Source organism: Quercus lobata, chromosome 1, assembly GCF_001633185.2.
Source record: "Quercus lobata isolate SW786 chromosome 1, ValleyOak3.0 Primary Assembly, whole genome shotgun sequence".
Classification (NCBI taxonomy): Eukaryota; Viridiplantae; Streptophyta; class Magnoliopsida; order Fagales; family Fagaceae; genus Quercus; species Quercus lobata.
This window is the reverse complement of record NC_044904.1, coordinates 30157112-30168181: the sequence shown is the minus strand read 5'-3', so window position 1 is coordinate 30168181 and position 11070 is coordinate 30157112.

The following is an 11070-nucleotide window of genomic DNA, read 5'->3' as shown; positions in this document are numbered from 1 at the left end:
ACTGAATGTAATGACTGTTGAGTAGATGATAATGATTGAAAATATTTGATCTTTCTATGAAGGAAATAGTATTGGCAGCTTCTAGGAAAGTATGGCTGGCACGAGTCCCAGAGGTAAGATAGGAAATACCAGATTGATAGCTGAAAGTTCAAAAACGTGTAAAAACACCTTTGAACGTTTAGACCCCCAAATAACAACTTAATCAATTCAAGCAATATGTCAAACAACTAGTGTGCGGAAACTTAACATATGCTATCATACGAAATTGATTAAATACTATCTAAGCCATAACAAAATAAAATCCACAGCAGATAATTTAAAGGCAAAGATAGAGGAAGGAAGATGCAAGCACAAAGACAACACGCGATGTGTTATCGAAGAGGAAACCGAAGTCCTCGGCGAAAAACCTCTCCGCCGCCCTCCAAGCGGTAATCAATCCACTAGAAAATATAGTTGGGATACAAGGACAGCAATAGACCCTCCAAGCCTAATCTACCCAGTGCACCTAAGCCCTCCAAGCTTCTTGCTCCAACGAGGTTACGCCGAACCTTTTTCTTTTCTAACTTCCCGGATTCCGCTACTAGACCGTAGCATCAACCAATGAAGATTGGTTCCTTCCTAACTGCTTCCCAGAAATCCAAACAGCAGTCTCACAATGATGATGATGATGAGAACCTGGTTTGGTATAAAGCCTCTCAAGGATTTGACAATGGAGAGGAAGAGAGTTGAGGAATTTGAAGAGATTCTAAGGTAGAGATTGTGGGTGAAACAATCTGGTTTTTCTTTAGGGTTTCTCTCTCAAAATTCTCTCTGGAAGCTCTCTTTCAATCGTGGGTAATAGGGGTATTTATACTTGAGTGGAGAGGAATGTGAAACGTCAGAATTCTACAAAACAGGGGTGGCTCGCGGCTTGACCTCGCGGCTTGACTAAGTCGCGAGATCCAGTCGCGAGATAACCGTATGGCCAGTTGTCCTGTTTTATCCTGTAGTGCTCCAGCTAGCAGACTGTTCACCTTCCAGCATGCTTGGCACGTGAGGTTGCTTCTGGCGGCTTGAAGCCGCGAGTCACCCGCGAGACCCAGCCGCGACACTCTGTTTTCTTGCACACTCTTGAGCAAACTTCACTCTATCTCACTCACTACCCTTACATCAAACCCACCTAAATACAGGGTTACTAAATGCTGAATTACAAGCAAATTTGGCACGGAATAAAGCCAATTAGATGGTTGAATAAATTCAACCTTACAATAGTAGTGGTCTGGATCCAGCAATAGAATAGTATGGTGGCAGCTTTCACCTTGTGTTTAGGAAGTAAGTTCAGCTGAACCTCTTGTTGCCCTTAAGTAAGAATCAAGGGTGCCACTTGACAATGTTGGTAGATGATTCTTTGTTGGACTTAGATAGTTTGAAGACTACTTCATCTTTCCCAGCGGTAGGTGGATTCTTGTCAAGTTGTTGGCCATTGGCTTCTTGCATTTTTCACCATTTGCTAGGTTATGATCAGAAGTAACAAGGACTATGGAGTACTCATCTTGCTTCCCAGTGGTGCAAGGCTTTTACTGATGCAGTAACTTTTCAGACCTTTGCAGTAGCTGGGTAGATTGTGTAATGTGAAGATACAGCAATAGGTGGCTTGGAATAGTGCCATGAGATTGCTGGATGGACTCAAGTAACACTTGGATCTGATTTTTGCTTATTGAAAGTTCAAAAACGTGTATAAACACCCTTGAACGTTTAGACCCCCAAATTACAACTTAACCAATTCAAGCAATATGTCAAACAACAAGTGTGCGGAAACTTAACATAAGCTATAATATGGAATTGGTTAAAAACTATCTAAGCCAAAACAAAATACAATCCACAGCAGATAATAAAAAGGCAAAGATAGAGAGGAAGGAAGATGCAAACACAAAGACAACACGCGATGTGTTATCGAAGAGGAAACCGAAGCCCTCGGCGTAAAACCTCTCCGCCGCCCTCCAAGCGGTAAACAATCCACTAGAAAATACAGTTGGGATACATGGACAGCAATAAACCCTCCAAGCCTAATCTACCCAGTGCACCTAACCCTCCAAGCTTCTTGCTCCAACGAGGTTGCGCCGAACCTTTTTCTTTTAGCTTCCGGATTCCGCTACTAGACCGTAGCATCAACCAATGAAGATTGGTTCCTTCCTAACTGCTTCCCAAAATCCAAACAGCTCTCTCACAGTAATGATAATGCTGAGAATCAGGTTTGGTATAATGCCTCTCAAGGATTTGACAATGGAGAGGAAGAGAGTTGAGGAATTTGAAGAGACTCTAATGTATAGATTGTGGGTGAATCAATCTGGTTTTTCTTTAGGGTTTCTCTCTCAAAATTCTCTCTGGAAGCTCTCTCACAATCGTGGGTAAAAGGGGTATTTATACTGGAGTGGGAGAGGAATGTGAAACGTCAGGTTTTACAAAACAGGGGTGGCTCGCGACTTGACCTCGCGGCTTGACTAAGTCGCGAGATCCAGTCGCGAGATAACCGTATGACCAGTTGTCCTGTTTTGTCCTGTAGTGCTCCAGCTTGCATGACTGTTCACCTTCCAGCATGCTTGGCACGTGTGCTGCGTCTGGCGGCTTGCAGCCGCGAGTCACCTGCAAGTCCCAGCCGCGAGTCTCTGTTTTCTTGCACACTCTTGAGCAATCTTCACTCTATCTCACTCACTACCCTTACATCAAACCCACCTAAATACAGGGTTACTAAATGCTGAATTACAAGCAAATTTGGCACGGAATAAAGCCAATTAGATGGTTGAATAAATTCAACCTTACAATCTCCCCCTTTGGCTATTCCGTGACAAAACCCTAAAACAGACTCTAGACTTAACATGTGAGTTGGGAACAGTTGAACAAAACTCACTCACACCTAACTCTAGAAGTTGTGAAGCACTTGAATCATATGAACATAAGACTCCTGAAACACAACAATATACATTGATCATTGTTAAGCAGAAAATCGTAAAATGCATATGAAACAGGCAATATGTGATCAAGCAAAGATGGAGTTAAGAAACAAACCATGGCTTGATCAACCAAGTGAACACCACAAGGTAGTGATCACAGTGCTCATTCACACTTGGAATGAACACAAGGACATACAAGTTAACAAGCACAAGGCAAGACACTTGTATGTTCAACACTCAACCAATGCATAGTACACAAGGTATATGCATCTAGGAACAATCCTACAAGGGCACAAGAGTGACAGTACATAAATCAAAATGCAAGACATTTAGATTAAAGTACTGATTTCAACATAGCATAAAGGTTGCATAAAGCAAGGTACATACCATAAAGCCTACAAACTATGCACAAAACATTAACCCTAAAAGCTTACAAAAGCACATGGGTACAAAACACAAAACATCCTGAATAACATCATCAAAATAAATTAAAGTTTAAACCAAGAGTATAGGTTAAGAGTTAGAAACAACTATACACCAAAACACAGTGTATCAAACCCATATAAACATTAAATAGTCCAACAAACATAAACCTAAACCTATAAGTTTAGAGGATAAGACTAAAAAACAAAAGTATGTGTGTATGCACACTTCCCTTTGAAACTTTCTCCCCCTTACTGAATGCTCTCCCCCTTTTTGTCACGAATAGCTAAAGGCTCTCGTCCAACTTTTGTTGAATAGCATCTAGCTGATTCTCCATAGTCTCGAGACGCATTTGGACATGGTTGTTTGTGGAGTAGAGAAGTGCCACAAGCTCATCAATGTGTTTCTGAATATGCTCAAGTACACTGCCGACTCTATCAGTATGAGGAACAGTCTGTGCTTGCGGAATACTAGCCGGTGAAGCTTCAGGAACAGCACGCGAAGTAGATGTGGTATGTGCAGGTGTCTCTGATTCAGGGGCAGATGGAGTAACCGGAGAGATGTGAGCACTCCTTGGTGATTTAGAGGAGTGACTTCTGCTAGCTTGAAGAGTGAACAAGGAAATAGGACGTTGACGGGTCAACATTTTTCCATCTGCAGGAGGAATAATGCCTTCATGAAGAATGAGCTTCATGATGAGACTGCAAAATGGAATAATTCCTCGAGCTACAGTTCAACACGCGGTCTTCCTCAAGGTGTAGTAGATGTGAGCACATATATCAATGGGGGCTCCTGTAATAAGGTCACAAAGGAATAGAGCTCTCCCAAGATTGATGAATGTAGTGTTGGACAGTGGGTAGAGATTGGTGAACATGATCAACTTCAGTGTGGTCAGCTCTGGTGCAAACTTTGCGGTGCTGATGGATGTTCCTGCACTGGATACTTCATGATCGGATCCTAGGATTTGTAGAATTTCTTCAACTTCTGGAGTTCGTTCATCGTAAGGAGTTAGATTCACATTCTGAGGTCTGGTGATGTCGAGAAGATCTGCGATGGAGTCTGGGGAAACGCTAAACTCTGTTCCTCTGACCCAAAAAATGAGTTGAACTCCAAGATCAGTTGCATTGGAGAAGCATTCTTTAACCAGCTCATCCATTGGATCATCAAAGTTCCCGAACAAGTTTGCCCAATCTCGTTTCTCAAAGATTCGAGGGATAAAGGTTGTCCCTAAGGTGTTAAACTCCACCACCCGTTCCACTATAGTAGTTGACTTGTCAAAAATGTTTGAGTAGACGTGTGAGGTAAGCGGAGTTCTGAACCTATCCTCATTGGGGTCTTGAGATGCCTGTGATGATAGTCGAGTCCTTTTAGCAACTGGTGTTGCTGGATCGTCAGCAACAATGTCTTTACCCCTGGAAGATCGACGAGACATCTGCAAGAGAACAGGCCCACAGCAAAGAACCAACAACAGTACCACACAAGATAAATGTCAACATGATTCAGTGCCAATAGAAGAAAAAAAATTTCAATACATAAAAACAAACTGAAGATAGTGCAGACCCAACCAAACTTCCAACAATACAAAGGAGCACAAAATGACAGGTGCAGCAAAATGGTGAAAGTGCACAAAGGCATAGAAAGACAAAACACTAACAAAACTGTCAATGAGACAGGTTACCATGACCATGATATGCAAAAAAAAATACAGCATTCGAACATTAAGAACAGATATCATAAAACACTCCACAAGAGATATGAACATGGGAAAATATTTCAAAATGAAGTAACAAAGCATCCAAACTAGAGCACATGGTTGAGAGACACACATTATGTTATCATAAAAACTCAGTAACCCAATACCGAAATCCAACATCAACACTCAAGCAAGTGAAATGAGCAAGTCAAATAAACTCCAAACCCATTTAATAAAAGATTTTCAGACTCAACAACAGGCAAATATCAGAACAATGAAAAAGCACATTGTGACCGCTCAACATGAAAACAGATGAGAACAATAGCAAACATAACACGCCATACCCATTACACAAAGAGAGAAATATTTCGAACACAATATCAATCCAAACGGTAACAAAAATATCCAGGAAAAGGGAAAATGAGATTGAGAAAGCAAAACCCATACCTTTTCTTGATGATTTGGATAAGAAATGAAGCACCAATGAGGTTTGAAAATGGATTCACGGAGTGTTTGGAAAGGAGATAGTTTAGAGAGAAGATGAACAGTCACAAATGTTCGAGGGAAAACTGAAAAAGATTTAAAAACTGCTCCTATTTCTGCCAAACACGCGTTTTTCGCGACTTGATTAAGTCGCCACACAGTCGCCAGTTCAAGCCGCCAAAACACTCAAGGACAAAAATTTGAAAAAAATTTTCTAAGTGTTTTTCGCGACTGGAAGGTCTACCCGCGAGTGAGTCGCGAGCTTAGCCGCGAAAATCTCTGAGTAACCCTCGCGACTGGACCTTCCACTCGCGAACAAGTCGCCAAAAATGACCCGTGAAGACGCGACTGAGGCTCGCTACTTGACATACCCGCGACTGAGCCGCCAAAACAGGGCAAAACTGGATTTTTGAAATTTTCAGATTTTTCAAACAAAATACTTTCCAAAAACACCTAAAACACTCAAAAATCTTTTTGTACTTGAATTAACAAAGATTGAGCATGTGAAAACACATTTCATCAAGTACAATCACACAAATGAATATGGCATTTATTGAATATAAACTTGTGTGTTGTGTGTGGATATCAACAATGAGATAGTCCTTAGTCTAATGTGAAATTTCAATGATCAATTCAACCAAGACATACACAATTAGCACTAGATCATGTGACCCATCTCAATTATAGAAATATGTATATATGACCTCCCACAAAACTTGATAACATAACTTGGAGCTTTACATTTGACTCCACTTTTAATCATAACATTTGATCTTTTTGATCTTTTGAGGCAATCACCTCTCATTGTGAGAGTGATATTTGACATTTCACTTTAATGAACAAGCCTTTGGCTTTTTGAATAAACATTTTCTTTAATATAAAGTCGCTTACCCTTTTTCCTAGTCGAATACTAGAATGTGCGACAGGCTTTTGCAGCTCAATATCTCTTTTCATTTGGAGATTTACATTTGGTGAGCTCTTTTTAGCAAAACAAAAATAAAGAGTGGGAAGATATATAGACACAAGTCTATGCATGTCTCAAGATCAACAAAACCATTCACTAATCATTCATGACAAGTTTGAAGATCTATTTACAACAATCACTTAGATTTCAAGATTTCTCCCACAGAGATATGAGTGCATGAAAACAAGCAATGCTCGAAAATGCACAAAGCCATTAGCACAAAAGTACAAGACAAAACAAGCTTTGAGACAAAAGCTCAACAAAGTCAATCAAGCTTTTTGATTTTCTAATTTTTATGTGATTTTTGGATTTTTGACACTAAAAGCAAAAAGATTGATAGAACAAAATTAAAAATATGCACAAGAAGACAAGCAAACAACCAACAGCAAAAACAGCAATCAAACAAACAAACATCGTCACAAAGCATAGGAAGTATTACTGCATGGACATGTTGTAATGCTTATGCATGAGTACCCTTTTTCACCCTCACATCACTTGCGTTTGGGGTGATTTCCTTATAGGATTGGGTACGGGAGTTAGGGCTTTCAAACCTTCGTGAGAAGCTTTCCAAGCAGTTGGTGAATGCACCAATCATCTTCATCACGTTCATCATTCTGGGATCACCATTCTGATCTCTAGATTGATCACCTGCCCAATTTCTTCTATCATTTCTAGGTCCTCCTGACCTTTGAGGAGTTGCACTATTCTTTGCTCTCAGCTTTTGGCAATTTGGTCGAGTATGCCCTTGAAGTCCGCAATAATGACACACATAAGTTACTCTAGGACCTCTTTGTGGTCGTGGGCGTGACTTGGCACGAGATTCAGACCTGCCCACAGATTGATTACGGGGATTCAACATCCGTTGGTTCACCACATTCTTCTTCTCCTCCACCTTGAGCTTCTCATCAGTAAGGTCATCTACAACTGGATCTTTGGCCTTTACAAACTTCACTTCTTTAGTGACATTTCCAGATGAACTACTTCCTCCGGTATATCCCAATCCGGATTTGTCTGAAAAGCTCTTTTGAGATGAGATAACATCATCTAGCTTCTTGGTGGTGACCCTCTCTATTTTAGCATTTGCTTGCACAACCTCATTCTCAAGAAATCTCACTTTTGTGTAAGCTTCGGACAGCTCACCATTCAATGTTTCTATCTCACATTTGGCCTCCCTATATCGGATTAGGAGACTTTTGTAGTCCTCCTCTGCCTTCTTCATTTTTCTCACAGCAGTCTTGGCCACCCTTGTGTACTCACCCAACTTCTCCAATAGTGAGTTATAATTCTCTTGAAGATTTGCTGTGCTTTCATCTTCTTCAGCATCTGATTCTTCAACGATTCCTAGTGATTCATCATCACTATGTTCTCCAAGGTCTCGTACAAGCAGATTCAACTCATCTGAAGACTCAATATGAGCAATAGTCATAAAAGCCGAATAGTTCCCCTCTCCATCACAGCTTTCTTCTGATTCTGAGTCAGATGAATCCGAGTCACTCAATGTCGTGGCATACACTTTGCCTTTCGATTTCAAATAATTCGGACATTCCTTCTTAAAGTGTCCATGCCCGTTACATTCGAAGCAAGTTACACCTTGTGTAGGTTGGGATTCTTTTCCATCTTTCTTTTTGAATTCCCTTTTCTCCCTTCCAGAACTTTGGAATTTTCTTTTATCATCAAATTTGCCATTATTTTTGAATTTCAAGAACTTTCTGAAATTTTTGACAAGGTATGCAACATCTTTGTCAACCACATCTTCTCCCGATGAGTCTTGATCTTCCACTTTCTCATTAATGGTCTTAAGAGCAAGAGATTTACTCTTCCGTTGATTGGGCAGCGACATCTCATAAGTCTGCAGAGAACCAACCAGCTCCTGTACTTTGATGTCATCAAGGTCCTTGCTCTCTTCAATCGCTGTCACTTTAGCACGAAAACTTTCCGGCAATGATCGAAGGATCTTCCTTACAATTTTTGAATCCTTCGTTTTCTCCCCCAAGTTGAACTTACTGACAACCACCTCATTTAGCTTCCCATAGAAAGAGTCAAAAAACTCATCCTCACTCATTTTGAGCTCCTCAAACCGAGTGGTTAGCATTTGCAACTTGGTGTCTTTCACTTTCTTCGTGCCTTCATAGGTGGTTTCCAAAATCTCCCAGGCTTCTTTGGCAACGGTAATATGAGAAATCCTGTGAAATTCATCTGGAGACACACCACAGAAAATAGCATTGAGTGCTTTACTGTTAGCATTAGATGCAGCAAGTGCTGCCTTATCCCAAGTGGATTTGGCTGCCTCAGGTCTGGTCCAACCAATCTCAACAGCATCCCAAACAGATTCATCAATAGAACACAGAAAAGCTCTCATGCGAACCTTCCAAAAAGCATAATTACTACCATCAAAATATGGAGGTGCATTTAGGGATTGAGACCTATCCATCTCAAAAGGGAGTCAAGGATCACACAATGGTAATGAAACCAATTAACAGTGTACCCGCTCTGATACCAAATGAAAGTTCAAAAACGTGTATAAACACCCTTGAACGTTTAGACCCCCAAATTTCAACTTAACCAATTCAAGCAATATGTCAAACAACTAGTGTGTGGAAACTTAACATATGCTATAATATGGAACAGGTTAAAAACTATCTAAGCCATAACAAAACACAATCCACAGCAGATAATAAAAAGGCAAAGATAGAGAGGAAGGAAGATGCAAACACAAAGACAACACGCGATGTGTTATCGAAGAGGAAACCGAAGCCCTCGGCGTAAAACCTCTCCGCCGCCCTCCAAGCGATAAACAATCCACTAGAAAATACAGTTGGGATACATGGACAGCAATAGACCCTCCAAGTCTAATCTACCCAGTGCACCTAAGCCCTCCAAGCTTCTTGCTCCAACGAGGTTGCGCCGAACCTTTTTCTTTTCTAGCTTCCCGGATTCCGCTACTAAACCATAGCATCAACTAATGAAGATTGGTTCCTTCCTAACTGCTTCCCAGAAATCCAAACAGCTGTCTCACAGTGATGATGATGGTGAGAACCAGGTTTGGTATAATGCCTCTCAAGGATTTGACAATGGAGAGGAAGAGAGTTGAGGAATTTGAAGAGACTCTAATGTATAGATTGTGGGTGAATCAATCTGGTTTTTCTTTAGGGTTTCTCTCTCAAAATTCTCTCTGGAAGCTCTCTCACAATCGTGGGTAAAAGGGGTATTTATACTGGAGTGGGAGAGGAATGTGAAATGTCAGGTTTAACAAAACAGGGGTGGCTCGCGGCTTGACCTCGTGGCTTGACTAAGTCGCGAGATCCAGTAGCGAGATAACCGTATGGCCAGTTGTCCTGTTTTGTCCTGTAGTGCTCCAGCTTGCATGACTGTTCACCTTCTAGCATGCTTGGCACGTGTGCTGCGTCTGGCGGCTTGCAGCCGCGAGTCTCTGTTTTCTTGCACACTCTTGAGCAATCTTCACTCTATCTCACTCACTACCCTTACATCAAACCCACCTAAATACAGGGTTACTAAATGCTGAATTACAAGCAAATTTGGCACGGAATAAAGCCAATTAGATGGTTGAATAAATTCAACCTTACACTTATGAATGGCAGCAAGAGTGATCCTTAATTCTTCATGAGAACATTTTTCAGCAAAGATTCTCCATGTAGCAATGGAAATAGGTTGAATAGTAATGTAGCAAAATGTTGGCATGATCCGAGATGGATTAAGAAAGTTCTCCATTTCTTGAATGTTGGCCTCGAATGATAACCTGTATGTTGGTGAAATAGAGATAATTGCCATGAGATTTATCATGGGCTTTGATAAGTAATTGCCATGGGCTAGAACCATGGGCTCTTAACAAGTGATTGAATTCCATTGATAAGATAGTTTTGTCATAGACTTGAATCATGGGCTTTTGAAATATATTGTTGCCAAAGTATTAACTTTGGGCTTTGAGCATAATATAATATTATTTGCCAAATAATATTTGGGCTTTTATGAAATAATTATTTGTCAAAAAAGTAGTAGTTTTGGGTTGTTGATAAGATGTTGCCAAAATAGTATTGGACTTTGGATAAAATATTGCCAAGGATAGTACTTGGGCTTTTGAGTATTTGTAAAATTTTGCCAAACTAGTATTTGGGCTTTTGATAAAATTTTGCCAAAGATAGTACTTGTGCTTTTGAGTATTTGAGTATTTGAGTTTTTTTTTTTTTTTGGTAAATAGTTGCCAAGATAATATTGGGCTTTTAGAAATAGTTGCCAAAATAGTATTTGGGCTTTATGAGTAGTTGCCAAAAATAGTATTTGGGCTTTTGTAACTAGGTGCCAAATTAGTATTTGGGCTTTGTAAAATAGGTGCCAAATTAACATTTGGGCTTTATGAGTAGTTGCCAAAAATAATATTTGGGCTTTTATAAATAGGTGCTAAATTAGCATTTGGGCTTTGTAAAAGTTGGTGCCAAAACAATATTTGGGCTTTGTAAAATAGGTGCCAAATCAACATTTGGGCTTTTATAAGTAGTTGCCAAAAATAATATTTGGGCTTTTGTAAATAGGTGCCAAATTAGTATTTGGGTTTTGTAAAA